This window comes from Lonchura striata, chromosome 3, assembly GCF_050655825.1.
Source record: "Lonchura striata isolate lonStrDom1 chromosome 3, ASM5065582v1, whole genome shotgun sequence".
NCBI classification, from domain to species: Eukaryota; Metazoa; Chordata; class Aves; order Passeriformes; family Estrildidae; genus Lonchura; species Lonchura striata.
The window spans coordinates 89,033,577-89,048,087 of NC_140705.1; the positions used below are offsets into that span (position 1 = coordinate 89,033,577).

The window sequence follows — 14,511 nt, forward strand, 5'->3', positions numbered from 1 at the left end:
CAAATTAGGTTCATACTTCTAAGGCAATGGGCAAGAAATTAGGCATGTAGATCAGTCTTTCCAACCACAAATCCTCCAAAAACTGACACAGGCATTTCAGAGTATAATAAAGAGTTGCCATTCAGTCATTCTTGGGGGCGCAACAAGGGCTTTGATGTACTGAGAGAGGCACAGAGTGATGGGCTTGTGGTGCCTCCCACCCACTCACACACACTGGTGGTGCCACTGGAGGGGCTCATGGAGGTGGTCTCCACTGGGAAAATGCTGTGAGGAGCTGCAGGAGATGGTGAACCCCCTGGGAGGGAGCTGTTGCTGGGCTTTCTCCGTGGGGTTGTGTTGCATCTTCTCCATGGCACTCCTTTGGGCACGGATGCTGGGACAGCAGTGCCTGCTCCTCTCAGTGCAGGGCACCACAGGCCATGCTGCAGGTGACACGTCTGGCTCTGGCAGAGTCCATAACCGTGTGTCTGCCTCACAAAGAAACCTCTGCTTTTGCTTTTTGTTTGTTGTTTTTTCTCTCCGTCTCGGCGCAGCCGGGTTGCCTCTCCTCCAGCTGTTCTGTGACACCGCGCAGCCATCAAACGCTGGATGCCCAGATCAGAGAGCAGCAGTGACAGATTCCCTGGTGCAGGCAGGCCAGGTCCCAAATCTATTGTTCATACCAGAAAGCTCAGCAGAGTGACTTGACAGGTTTTTTAAGCACTGGAGAACTTCACCAGGAAGTTTTCTTCCTTTCCTGCCCCTTTCCCTCGCTCTGCCTGAAGCCAGGGGCTGAGCATATGCCATTTTGGCAATTAGCAAAAAGGGGATATTGCTGGTTCTGAGCACAGGTACACAGGGATAATCAGGGGTATAGGAATCGACAATCCCTCTGCATGCAGGGGCCATCACTGGGCTGCTTTGTACTATCGCATTCAGACACCGTGTTCTGAGCGTCTTTGTTATCGTCGCCTGATAAATAAACAGCCCTAAAATTACAGAACTTATTATGGTAATTGAGTGAAGAAAAGGAAATGCAAACCGTGCCTCACTATCTATTACATTGCCACTGTTAAAGTTGCCTAAACCTATGCTACTCAAATGATATTGTAATATTAGCCTTCTTTCTTTTTTCACAATGATTGTTTTCTGTCCATCTCAAGCTGGATGTCAGTTCATTTAGATTTACATCAAGTAGTAAATTAAAATAATCACTCAGCAAACACTCTCAGCTCAGTTTTCTCTTTCAGTCAGGAGTTGCGAGAGATGCTTGAAGCATTCAAGCAGAAAATATTGCTGTCTAGATATTTGTCCTCTGGGTGATAAAGGAGGCATTGTCTTGGGACCCACTCAGGCCTCGGAGCTGATAGTAGCTGTGCATCACAGCTGTGAAGTGTGCTTTGTTATGTGTCTGAGGATTAGGGTTCAGGACCTTGTTTTTCTTGAAATACCAGACTGATCAGAGCTGCATATGTTCAGGGGAAAGCAGAGGTCGATGGTTCTCTGTCCACATTTTTACTAGATTATTTTTGGACAGAACTCTGGGAGAATACCCTGCAGCTTAAACCATCCCAAGAGTTTTTCATATTCTGCATTATAACCGTCATGGAAAAAAGGCTGTAGTTTATCTATCTGCATTTGAAACAAAAGGCTACAGCATCACAGACATGCTGGGCTTTGGACCCACGCTGGAGCAGGCTGAATTTTGCTCTTTTGTGCTCCATGTACAGTACAGCTGCCCATTTAGAAGCACAAATGCACCTTGATATAATAACCAAATCCAAAGAGTGTCTGGCCTCGAGGGTAATACAGACCAACAGCTAATCTTAAGGCAGGGGTCCTGTAGAGAGCAAGGGTATGGGGAGACAAAAAAAAGGCTATTCCATGATTCTTAGCTGTCTGTTCCAGAAAAAAAAAAAAAAAAAAAAAAAAAAAGTGGACTTCTATCCATATTTTTGGCTATTAAAAAAATTAACCTGCCTTTTTTTTCCCCACCCCAGCCACAAAACAAACAAACCAAACCCCAAAAATCAAAGCAGTGTTTATTTTGGCAAAGGTGGTATGGACAGAAGTACTCATAGTGAAGATGCTGTGGTGAGTTAAGGCAATACTTCCATGACAATCCTGAGCAAAGGTTACCGGACCTGGACATGATCTGCTCATCCTCCTCTTTGTGGCAGCACAATGTGGGAGTTTATGGAACTGAGGCTTTGGGGCCAGCCTGTTGTCTTTTGGTGATACCTCAGGATCTAACTGGATTTTACTGATAAACAGAGGACTCTCTGTACTTCTTTTGTTGCAAGTCAGTGTGCACATACACATTGCAGATTCAGCTTTCAGTGTCACTCTGAATCTCTCCCTCCCAGAATGGAGCTCTGATCAATAGGCAGAATATTGCCTTTGAAACTATCTGTATTAATCACAGAACCCCCCTGATGGGATGGGAAGGAGAACAATATTTGCCCACACAAAGGATAATGCCTGGGGGTTGCTAGAAATACGTCAGTGGGCACAGCTTTTAACCCCATCAAGCTTCTGCACAAATTCTGAGGGCCACCATACATCTTTACTTTTAAAATTGAGCCTTTCCATCTACCATTCTTCCATGGAGCCTCATCCCTGCCCAGCACTGGGCCTGCACCTCTCTGTCATGGCTCTTCAGGTCAGTGGGATGGCTCAGGTACTTCCCTCTCCATGGAAAACTGAGATTGGAGCTGTGTGCTCCAGGGCACTCAGAAGGCAGTTTGGGACATCAGTTTGAGCTTAGAGGGTTTAATGAATGACATGAGGTTACTGTCATGACAGGGCACCAGCCTGGTCTCAGCAGTCACCAAACAGCTCCTGAACATGTTTGTGTCATTCCAGTCTTTTTGTGGATGCCATTGCCATTCAGAGGACGCTTTTGGCAATTTTCAGTTTTGGTGGGTGTGGCAGGAACAGTCTAGAAGTATTTTTTTCTGTCTAGACAAACCAGTGCCCAAGGCACAAAAAGGAGTAATTGGAGCAGGACATGGAATGAGGAATCTTGGTCAGAGATGTACCTTTGTAGTCATTGCTGGAATGAAGCTACATGCTGCCAATTTAATTCCAATTTTTGTTCTCCTCCTCTGGACACTGGTGCTGCTGGACACTGCTGCCCTGTGCTCCTTTCCTGAGGATTTATCCTCAGCATGTGCATGGACCAGGGCTGTGCCACGTGGAATGAGGGAAGTGATTCCTTGTCACTTCATCTGTGGCCCGGCAGAACTGATTTGCTGCAGTAGTGCCTGCAAAGAGCTGGCATCATGTGAAGGCATTTATCATTGGAGATATGCTGATAGCAAACCTTCAAAAAAATCATGGGCTAGCAGTCAGTGTGCCCTTTATTTATAAGGAGTCTTTTATATTTTGGTATTTTCCTTCACTACTGCTTCCTCCTTTCTTAGGAAATGACCATGGGGCATTGACCTCTGCTTTTGTGCTCTTAGAAATCCTCCCTGTTTTATTTGTCTTCTTTTTTTTTCTCTTACTAGGTTTTTTTAAATGCAATTTGGTTTTCTTTTTCCATGCTTTGAAAAGGTTTGTTTTACCCTTCCTCACTCATGCTAGCCCAGCCATTCATCAGTCCTCTTTCCGCCTCAAGTTGTTGCTACTGATGGGATTCCTTTATTACTACACCTTTCATGTGTTTTCCCCCTTCTTTCCTAAACTTTCTTGTTTGTCTGTCTCATATTTATCTTCTTCCTATATCCTGGTAAAATGTATTAGTGTTACCACTTACTTTCCTCTCTAATCCCTTTCCCAACACATCTTCTCATGACTTTGGGGGATTTTTAGCTGAAAATATAAATCAAGCTCCTATTCCAAAGCTGGAAAAAAGAAAGGGAAGTTCTCTTGTTGATTGCTTTAAAAAAAAAAAAAAAAAAAAGACAATTTCTTGAATGAAGAAAAAAGAAATCCTGCTGGGGTATGGGGTAAAATGCAGCTCCTGGTATGAACTAACACCAGAGAGGCAGAGACATGAAACCTTCCCCTGCTGGTACCTGTTCCCTCGGCTCACATGGAGGAGACAGAGGGGCCAGAACATTTCAGAGTGAAAACTGTCATACCAGTAATTGCATTATCTTCAAGGGTTTATATCAGCTGAAAATCAAGTCTCAGAGTTTTACCTGATTTGAGTTTTTATGGGAAGAAGTGTTTACACAGGTCTATCATGATGCTTACTTAATTACTTGAAGCACACATTGTTTTTTAGACATCTCAATACCAGTAAGAATGTGGAATAGCTGAAGTTATCAAAATATTGACATAAAACCCTACACAAAGTGTGGCACCATTGTTTGTGAGTGGTGTGGCTTGGGTTTTTCTGCTGCTGTCACCAACTGCCATCAGAGCCCTGTATGAAACCAGGCACAGGAAGGGGGAATTCCCCTAGTTCTTTTCAATTAAAAGCAAACAAAAAAAGGAGAGCTAATTTCCTGACTGCAGGAAAAGAACTGCTGGGGTAGAAGGTTACCGAGGCCTCTGGCTCCTTGTGTAGAGCTGAAGAGAAGTATTCAGAGAGTTCAAACACAAGTAGGAGATCTCTGAGCACAGGAAACAACAATGCAGTGTGGGGTGAGAAAATTCAGCAGAGAGCAGGAAGACATTACCTTATCCCATGTGCATAAAGCCCTGGCAGGAGAGTGATCCCACAAATCCTTATGGTTATAAGCTCTTGCTAATTTGAGAAGTGTCAGGAATGGCAGTGTGATTTTCCCCTCAGCTGTTGGGATCTCGGGGTGTGTATCTGATTAGATGGCACCTTCCAGGAACACAAGCAAAAGTCTCTGTGCAGAGCCTGGCAGAATGGCATTGCTTTGGTATAAATAGAGGATCTTTATTTTATTTATTTGATACCTAACATCTTTGCTAGGTAACAAAGTCTGTGTTGTGGCTGCTGCTGTGGGACATGAAGAACTGCACCTGTTCTCTGGTGTAGCCATTGTGAATTGACATCAGGATAAAAAATACATCCATCCCTGGTGCCTTCCTGCTGGTGATCCACAAGGATCTCTGATGTACTTCTAGTTCAGTCTTAGGAAATCCTGGAAGTATGCAAGCTGTAGGGAAAACCAGGTGCCTTGCACTTGAAGGCTTCCTCCCTCTAATAACAGAAATGTTACCTTGGTGTTCTCCTTGACAGTGGGCCCTCACGGTTCCCTTTTGCATGGGAAGTCAGGCAGTTTCTGAGCAGTGTCTGCATATTCCATACTAAAAGGGCAGGTGAAAAGGCAGCCTTGGCTGCAGCTGCTACCTGGAAATCTGGAGGGCATTGTTTTCCTTATTTCATCTGTTGCTAGTCAGCTGGAAAGCACAGTGACCTATGAGTAATGTGGTCACCCACAGCTCATGCTGATAAAACCTTTACACTGCTGCCTCTTGCCATCTCTCCTTCTCTATCTCTCTGAGATGTTCTGATCCAATCTTGACTTCCTTTGAGGTAGGGCACTCTGTCTTAATGTCCTAACCCCCTTGGAGAGTCAGAAAGAAATGATTTTGAGATGGTTTTTTGTTGTCTTTTTACCTGATCAACTTGTCTGCAGGGCTTTTATACCAGAAAGGAGGTGACTCTATGGCCATAACCCTGGAGCCCTTTTAGGACAGTGTTTCTCTCAATTAGTGGCTGCTGCTGAAGGCAAAGCAGAGGAATTTCCAAATCCGAGGATATCAATTTGGCCCTATGGGCAAACCACCAGGTGTAACCCCCTAGAGTTGGGAGGTAGCAAATCTCAATCGGTTTTTGGTCTCTCCACCTTTTGGACAGCACTGGGCAGTCACCTGGCATGTCTGCAATTCTTGTTTCCATCACTAATAAATTTTTCTTGTTTACTCATTACAGATCAGCATGCTGGATTTTATGGCACATTTCTAGAGCTGAGGGACAACTGTCTGGGAATTTCCAGGTAATTGCCATTTCTTCTGCTTCTTTCATGAGCTGCACTGGATGTTGTGACCTTCTCCTTGATCTCAGGCTGCAGATCTCTCTCCTAATCCTCTCAATTGATAGCCTCATGATTAGATTGTTGTCTTGAGTTGCATCTTTGAATGCAAAGCAAAGGATATTCTGGGTCCCACCAGGAGAGTTTGAGCAGGAACCTACAGACTCCCAATCCCTGAGGGGATTTTGCTTGCACTTCCTAAAGATATAAATGGTTGAACGCTTGCTGGATGAAGAACTGTTTCTGTCTGTGTGATCCTACCTTACCTGTGCTTAGTGTTGGAACTCAACTTTCTTGTGACAGAAAAACTGTCACTGTGCAGAAAAACTGCACAGTCTTCGCCTATTTTTTGCATTTTTAAAGGGCTGAGATTTACCGTGGATTTTAGTGGCTGGTTCTATACTGTTTCATATTTACATCATCTTAATTTCTTTGAGAGACTCCAGATTCAAGTGAGGCAGTGTTACAGTGGGGACCTACAAAAGAGCACTGGGTGTTTTGAGGGCCACCACACCATGGGCACACCAAGCTTCAGCCGTGGCAGCAGCAGCTTTGTGCCCTGCCTGACAAGGTTTTCAAGACCCAGAGAAAAACAGAGTGTTTTTCAAGCTGGCACTGGTCCATCTCAGTATGATAATGTGGGTATTGTGAATTCCTTGGGGCAGGGACTGTGGTTTTCCATATGTCTTGAGTTGCTCCAAGATTGTGGCTTGCATTCTGTGAACCAAAGCTAATAAATCAAAGCCAGTTTTTTCTCATGTGCTTCAAAACCTACTCCATTTTGGAACAGGAAAACCACGTACAGCTCACTGCAGGCTTTGTCAAATTATTCCTCCCCTTCACACTTGGGCTCTTCTTCATTTTCCACACACTTAATACTCACCCAGCTCCTTTCTGTAACTGGCAGCTGATCCAATTACACACTAGAGGTAGAAAAACTGAAGTCTTACAGTTCAAATGTGGAATGATATGCATAGTCACTTTGTCACTCAAATCCTTTAAAAAAAATAAAAAGGAAAGGAAAGAAAACTCAGACTGGCTGGCCATAATTAAGGGCAGAAAATAGAGCACACACTTAATATGCCCCTGGTTTGCCAATACTAGGATGTCACAAGTACCAATCAGGAAGCCAGAGCCATGTGGCTTCCCAGATAAAAACGCTGGCTTTTTTACTTCTGGGGCTACAGTTCGAATCCAGCTTAAGGTTCTAAATGAGATGAGACCCTTAACCTATGCCAAAACTGGGGATCCCTCCAGGTCACAGCTGAGGTTATTGGCAGGTCACTGTGATTAAGCCTGTCTTCTGTTGCCTTCAGCACACTGAATGGCATAAATAAAGGGATTGAGGTCCAAGCCCTGCCACAATGCCAAGAAGCCCTGAGGTATTAGAGATGATAATGAAAGCCTGGCAATAATGACCCACATTGAGTTAGAGGTAACGTTAGGATGAGCCTAACAGGTACCCCTTGCTCACCCTGTTGCCACTGGACTGCTGTGTGTGTTGTATGCCTGCTTCCAGAATTGCATATTTGGAGAATTCTGATTCAGATTCTCAGCTGGATTTGTGTTCAGGCAGCATTTTGCATTCAGCTTGTAAAACTGCATAGCAGTACTAAAAATGTAGGAACCTTCAAAGTCTCCAAGCTCCTCCAGCTCCCACCAGAGAGCCAGAGATGAGATTCCCACATGACAAAAAACAAGCAATAATTAAAAATCCCTATTTTGCCCAAAGAATTCCTTTGTTCAAGGTATGTAAATGTCTTTGCCTGCTTATAAGTTATTTCATTTTTGATAGTTCCTTAGCTCTGTAATAGGAGCTTGGGAATAGAGGAGTCTGAAAGGAGTGTTACTCTGAAACAAAACACCTGTCTTTCAGTCAAGGCTAAATTGACAAGCAACAATTTAGTTGTCTAAACTCAGAGCTTTCAGGATTTCAGACTACATAAATGTCAAGATGCCTAGGTAGGGCTCAAAGGTGAGCGACAATGTAGGCAAATATACATTGGAACTTCAATTATCCAACCCCTGATCACTCTCAGTTACCTGAAGTTTAAACATGTCTGCTTTCACTCTAGCTTCTACATTTTTCTGTAAAAACCCTTTGTACTGAGTCACCTGTCTTTGCCCAGTGGAGTCTGTAAAGTTTTAAGAGCTCTTCTCCAGGGGAGCTTAGTGTGTCTGCCAGATTACAACCCTTCTCTGATGGAGCCTGTAATTATTTCTTCATGTTATCTGGTGCATTTGAATATTAGTATTAAAATCAATAAATTACTGTTTTCAGCTTTGCTGTCCCAGCCACATTCCCCTTTTCCATAGGCTTGATGTCACTGAGGCACCTTCCTCCTGACAAAGAGTGTACCTGTATGGAAATGCATTGAAACCTAATTTGAAATTCTTTAATGATACCCTGATGGGAGACTGTGTCCTCTGATGAGCAGCCAGAGGGTGGCATGGACTTTGATACTTAGCAATAGTCACCATTATTGTACCGAATTCTTCCCTTCATTGCTCTTCTGTAAAATCCTTGGCATTGACTGACATCCAAGTGCCAAATATGTCTTCGTTTCCACGGTTTAGAAGGTTATAAAGCTGCTGAGACCCAATCAAGACCTTCTGAGAAATTTTGCTTTACATTTTCTTGACTTCAATATATCCCAGTTACTTTTGAGGGGTTTGCTGTCATTTGAGAGGTAGCAGTTCACATTGTCAGGTCCCTGCACCAGCTACAGAATTAAAAGTTTTGAGCTGGCAGGAAAGTATGTGAGAACTCCTCCCCTCCTTTGGCATATTTATGTTTTCCAGCCTCCTTTTCGCCCCGTTCTTGCCTTACACTTTCCACTTTTAGTTTCTCCTAGTGCTCCCTAATGTCATCTGTTCTCTCTGAGGGATGAAGTGAGTCCCTTTCCTTTTCTCCTTGCTCTCCAGCAAGCATTTTCCTCTTTATCCTTCAGAGGAGGTACCTAAACCAGAGTAAGGAAAGGAGATTTTTGTTTCATCCCCCAAAGAGAATCTGAGTAGGCCAGTGTGCTGGGCAGAGCCTTCTGGGGAATGAGGGATGGAATGCACAAATCTGGGCTGAGGTCCCTTTCCAGAGACACATTCCATGGTGGCACTGGGGGGATGAAAGCTGCTGTGCAAGTGCTGCTTCCTCTGCAGTGTGGGATTTTGGGGTAGGATGAGCCCCCTAAAAAATAAACCAGCCCCCCTGAGGAAGAAAAAGGGGATTTCAGGCCAGGTCAGGCAATGTCTGCCTTCCCTTTAGCTGAAGGCAAAGAGCTTGATCTCAGCAGAACAAATGGCATAAGACATGGAGGATCCAGCATTGCACAGGAAAGGAAAATCGTGTTCTCCACTGAAAGCAGAGTTGCACAACTGAACCAAAAGGCAAAATGCAATCCAGTCATCTGTTGCTTTGGGAATGGAAAGAAAACAAAATGAAATGGGGATATTAAATTGTAAGTTTTGTGGGTAAAGAGAAATCTTATTTGCCTGGCAGCAAACTAGTATTGCCAAGAAAATACAGCAACACAAGAAGAGGAGAGAGTGCCCATTTCAATGTTTAGGAAGTTCTGGTGTCGTAGGTATTTCATGACCATCAAAAATTGAAATAAATTAAAGTTCCACTTTAATTGAATTACACAATGACATCAATTTAAACATTAGTAAACAGATGCAATTCTGTGCAATGCTTTAAATTGCATTTTCTCACATATGCATTTAATTTAAATTTATTGAGATGGTTATTTATGTTAATAAAATAATTAAAAGCAGTTATTTAAGACTAACTATGAAGTAGCTGTGTAACTACCTATATTAATAAGACAGTTAGTTAAGGGATAATGTCTATTGCTTTATGGTGTAATTGCAATAAACAGCTGCTGAGTTTGATTAAGAGCTGAAGGGGAGCTAAAGTGTTTGAGCAATCTCAGAAGCTATTTGTTGTAAGTGTACTACAAAGCAATAGTGATTATTCCTATTATACAAAAAGCTATACCATAAACATTAAAATATAGCACGAGATACTTTTTTCTTGGGTTGTTCCAGCATCTCCATGGGAATGGTGGGGCTGGAGAAGGAGAGCTGGGCTTTAGTAGAGAAGAGGCATGGGAGGGGCAATAATTTTGTCAAACAATTTTGCTCATACCCAGGATCACCCCTGTGTGAGAAAACCAGGAAGGGCACAGTCTGTGCTTGTGAGCTGTGTTTTTTCAGGGGTGCCATCATTTGAAAGCCTCTGGCCAAATCCCTTTCCAATTTATAAAAAACTTTCAACCATGGCTCTGAGTCTGACTTAGGAATTTCTTCAGCTTTTTGTTGGAGTATAAACAGGAGAGCTGAGCATAAAGGAAAACCCCTTCTGTAACTTTGACAATGAAATGGCCACTGCCACTCCATAACTCCATCACTGACACATGGAGCACCCAGTTCCCAAGAATATCCTGCTTTATGGCACTGACACATACCTAAACTACAGACCATTAATTTCAGTGGGATCAAGGAAGCAAATATTTCTGTTGTTATTGACAGACTCCATATTCTTCTACTCTGGACTTGTGCATAAAACATTTGCCCTCAAAATTTCTGCTGTGTTAATGTCCCACAAATTTAATAGCAAGTAAGGAAAAGAGGGGCTTAATTACTTAGAAGTAATCTTTTATTTCACCTTTAATTTGAGAACACCTTTTAATGGTTAACTCTGAGGCTTTAATTGAAGCACAAATGGACAGGGCAATCCTTGACCTTCTGCTCCTCATTCCTTTACCTCTCTCAGAGACTATCAAGGCTGTGAAATGCTGCCAAGCAAGATACAACAGATAGGGATCTTGCATATTTAGGGCCTAGAACAAGAGTTTGTGGTGGTGGGGGTAAAAATGTGTTCTGGGTGTCCCACTTCAGGCCCTGAGCTCCTTTTGACATTGTTGGGAATCATTCAGGGAAGTTCTCACTTTCAGCCTAACCCAAACACCTCTGGGGAAGGTGGGTGGGTCCATCCCTGCTGTAAACCAAGCTTGGGGAATATCCCAGTCTGTGTGATCAAAACCCACCAGCCCGTTTGCATCAGGGCTGAAGGGTTTTCACATACAGATGTTAATAGTACAAAAGAGAAGAAAAGAAAGGTGTCAGCAGCACAGCTACACTGGTTTCCTCCTGTTGCACAGCCTATCCTGGAAGAGATAAGGTATCTCTGACCAACCAGTTGTGTGTTGGGGTTTAAAAAAGCCGACAGGAAGAGTCAGCTTGCAAAATCCAATGCGCAACAATTAATCCAAGTGCCAGCTCGCTGCTAATCTTGTGTGGAATGGTTTTGCTCCTGGTTTATTGAGGAGGCAGAGGTGTCTGGGCACTGAGGGGGTGTGTGTGCATTGCAGGCAGGCCGGGCAGAGTCACTGCTGGCAGAGCACCACTGCTGCCAGGATCTTCCCAAATAACACCTGGCGGGGCCCGGGACGAGCGCGGGACCTGCTCGGCTCGGGTGGTTCCTTCCTCAGGAGAAGCTTAGGCAATGGCAGAAAAGCCCACCCAGTGTACTCGCCTTGTTAAGCTGCTGGGGCTTGCAGGCCTTCCTAACTCTGCCCTGGGGAAAAACTGTGTAACAATGGATAAAAGACTTGGGCCTCCCAGCTTAGTTACAAAGGATTCTCTTCACTCATCCTCTTAGTGAGAAATCCAGTTGAATGCTTTTTGAAATCTTTCAAATATTAAAAATAAAATAAATCTTCTTATTCTGTTTCCCGGCAAGATTCTTGACTGCAGTGCCATGTTGTCACACACTTCAGGTCCCTTAAAATGTCGAAATGACCCCCCTCAGTGATGTGGCTGTAGCCAGGTACGCAGAGAAAAGGTTATTCAATTCTTTGTGTGCCTTCAGAAAGTTAAAGGGAAAAAAAAAAAAAACCAATGAGCCCTGAGAGGGGGGAAGATGTAGTGGATATTAAAATAATTGGGTGTCAGGCTGCAGAAGGCTCACTGCTACTACCTGGCTTGGTTGGGATCTGCTCTGGAAAATAGCTGGTTTGTGTTTATTTGTTTCAGTCAGAGAGAGGGAACTATTGTTGCTTCACCTGGGCACAGGAATCACTGCACTTTGTTGCTCTGAGCAGTTACTGCAGAAAACACTTGTCAAATCTGTTGTGAAAAGAGCCAAACACTCTTTTGAGCTGCCTGAGAAACTGGTTTGCCTTCCACTTCCGTCTCTCCTGAAGTGTTACCTGCTCCCTTCCCTTGGTGCCAATGTCAGCCTAGGGATGTGCCACTCCCTCTTGGCACAGGCTTCCAGCCCAGAGGGGATGTGATATTCACTAACACTGAGGTCACTTAAAACCTGGAAGAGTTGGGAAAATGAAAGCTGTCCATATGGCTGTCATGAAGGGAACCATCAAGTTACTCTGCTACTTGTGATCTTAGAAGTCAGGTTTGCTTGCACAGAAATCTTTGCCCACACACATTGTTGTCATCCCTCTCTAAAGACAATTTCTTCATGAGAAGCTCTTGCAGGCAGTAGAGGTTTGTTCTCTCTGCCTTGCTGCATCCTTCCCCTCACAAGGAGTGGCTGAATATTCAGCATCCCCTGATTTTAAACTCTGTCTTTATAGTCTTTAGGGCTTATCAGTCATTTCTGAGATCATGCTGGTGTGTTCCTCTACCACTTTGATTTAGAGCACATGGGAATCTGATTCTTTTAAAGGGAGGGATTTCTTGCTAAAGTTTATGTTTAGATTTATGTAAAAAACATCCACTTGCTTGTTATGTATTGGTTGAGGTTATTTTTAGTTTAGGGTTTGAGTTTTTTTGACATCTTGCTATCTCTGGATTTAACATTGGTTCATTAGTTAAGGGAATAAACAGCCACATTTCCTATTATTCATTCACATTATTTTAGTGTATTCCAAGCCCTGTATATCCTGAAGCTTGTTAAATAATTCTCTATCCTTTAAGAAATTCCCATTAATCTCTGACCAAGAAGAGCAATAATAAGTTAGTCATCATATATAAAAATCTGAATCATTTTTACAAGTATCTTTAATGGCTTCCTTTAATTACATGTCTTCATAAAAACGCTACCCCTCTCGAACACAGCATCCTTTTATTCTTCAAGAGGATCTAATTTCTGAAACAACAGAAATTAAGGCTTTATTTGGACAAATGAACAGAAAAAAACACTCACACAGCTCTAGCAGAAAGTATAGGAATCGTGTTCTATTACCTTGTCAGCTACCTTGATATTATTAGGAATATTTTCCAAGTCAGCCCAGTGGACTGCTGGGATCAATGTTACACTGACAGTGAAGTGGACTGGGATGGGATTTTGGCAGCAGCCCAAGGGAAGGTGAGATGCCTTCCCTGCTGCTCCTGGCCTTGCCCCACATGTCCTTGGCTCAGGTTCCGTGGTGGTTCCGTGGTCACCAAGGGCAGGAACCCCCTTGCCATTGCCCCACTCCAAGGAGTGCAGTAATTCCATGCACTCAGCAGCACCAAGGGGCATTTTTAGGGTCGGGGAATGTTGTAGCCTCCTCGTTCTCTGATAAAATGTAGATCTTCAAGTGAGCAAAAACCTTCCCAGCTGGGCCAGCAAGTGGGCAGGCCCAGCCCTTTCAGGGGCAGCTCAGGCTGCTGGGGGATTAATATGGCTGGGAAGCCACAGCTGTGATCGTTGCATCACCCGCTCCTTTCTCCTTGTTCTTTGCTAATCTAAGTATGAGTTTGCCACCTTAAACCCACAATAAAAGGCAACATTCACTGCCCTGCCACCAGAGCTGTGCTGGACAATGTTTTCAAACCTCATTGAAAAGGCATCTCCTCTGTGTTCATCCGTCTTCCTCTGAAGGCACCAGAGGCTCTGAGTAAGGGATAAAAAGGTCAAATGTAAAACAGAGGCCATCTCTAACCCTTCATGGCCTCTTTAAACCCCTCCATAGTCTATAGGCTGAGAACACTGAAAAAGGATGGATGATACTGAAGCCTCTTTCTCCCCTGTTTTATTTCAGGTCAGGTAACCTTGCTCACTCTTGTGGAAAGCCTGAGGAGTTAGACTCTTGGGAGACTAAAGCAGTATAAATAAATGAGGAAATATTTTGATTATATATAGTGTTTAAAAATGCTAAAAATACTTCTACTACAGTTAGTGTTGAATTTTTTTTTATTTACTTATTTATCTTAATTTATGCCATTTTTTCTCCCTTCCCTGGGAAGTGAAGACTATCAACAGATAAGGGAGAGAAATTTGTGTTTTTGTATGCAGTATGAGTCCAGTACTTGGCCAAGACCCAGATCTATTGTTGCAAGAAAGTAATAGCTGAACTAACTAGGGACTCAGACTCTCTGGCCAGCATCCAAGAAACATTAAAAAATGTAGTACTGCACATAACAAGTAGGAAGATACATGCAAATGTTGATGTCTTATTGAAAACTGTTAAGTTATTAATATGTTGGGTTTATAGACGTGCATTTGGATTTTAAAACCTGCTGCCGAAGTTCATGCCTTGAAATTACCTGCTGAACTCCATATCTGAAATATTTAAAGTAGTGTCACACTGGTGAGATAGTTGTGGAGAAAATTACACATCTGGATCCC

General features: G+C 43.3%; 1 protein-coding gene across 41 annotated transcripts in view; it reads left to right on the forward strand.

The window, feature by feature from the left end:
- Positions 1–14,511, forward strand: part of LOC110469084 (uncharacterized) — a 455,123-nt gene that overhangs the window by 375,158 nt on the left and 65,454 nt on the right. For 40 of the 41 annotated variants that reach the window (XR_014953920.1, XR_014953919.1, XR_014953918.1 and 37 more), the window contains one exon: positions 5,840–5,903. The exons of the other annotated variant lie outside the window; for it this stretch is intronic. The gene's annotated coding sequence lies outside the window, so the exon portion shown is untranslated. The remainder of the gene's footprint in view (positions 1–5,839; positions 5,904–14,511) is intronic. 41 annotated transcript variants of the gene reach the window in all.